The following is a 735-nucleotide window of genomic DNA, read 5'->3' on the forward strand; positions in this document are numbered from 1 at the left end:
TTCTCTTTTGGTTTTTGAACTCCAGGTCTTTGCACATTTCATTATAATACTTGACTGTCTTCTTGAGCTTTGAAATTTTATGTTCAGCTCTTTGATTCATTTCTTCCATTTACTTTAGCATGTCTGTGCTGGAGAGCAAATTTCAGAGTTTCTTCTGACATTCATTTTTCCTTTTCTTACTTTTCTGTCCTTTTAATGACCTTTTGCTTTCTTTGTCACTGATGTTCTTGATATCATCTCACAATTTGTCTGGTCTTCAGTCACTAGTATATAATGCATCAAATCTGTGCTTGAGATAGTTTCTAAATTCAGGTGGGTCATGTTCAAGGCCATGCTTTGGCTCTCATGGACTCATTTTACTTTTCGTCATACTCAGTTTGAACTTGCATATGATGAATTGATGATCTGTTCTACAGTCAGCCCCTGATCTTTTTTTGGCTGATGATATTGAGCTTTTCCTGTCTTTTCCCACAAATGTAGTCAACTGATTCCTGTGTATGCCTTCTGATAGTGAGGTCCATGAGTATTTTGTATGAAAAAAGGTAAATGCAATGGATTAGTCATTGATTTTGCAAAATCCTGTCATGTGATCTCCCACATACTTTCTATCACCAAGGTCATGTTTTCCAACCACTGATCTTTCCTCTTTGTTTTCAACGTTTGCATTTGATCACCAGTAATTATCAATACATTTAAATTGGATGTTTGATCAATTTCAGACATAAGAAGTTAGAA

This window comes from Chrysochloris asiatica, unplaced genomic scaffold (genome assembly GCF_000296735.1).
Source record: "Chrysochloris asiatica unplaced genomic scaffold, ChrAsi1.0 scaffold00006, whole genome shotgun sequence".
NCBI lineage: Eukaryota > Metazoa > Chordata > Mammalia > Afrosoricida > Chrysochloridae > Chrysochloris > Chrysochloris asiatica.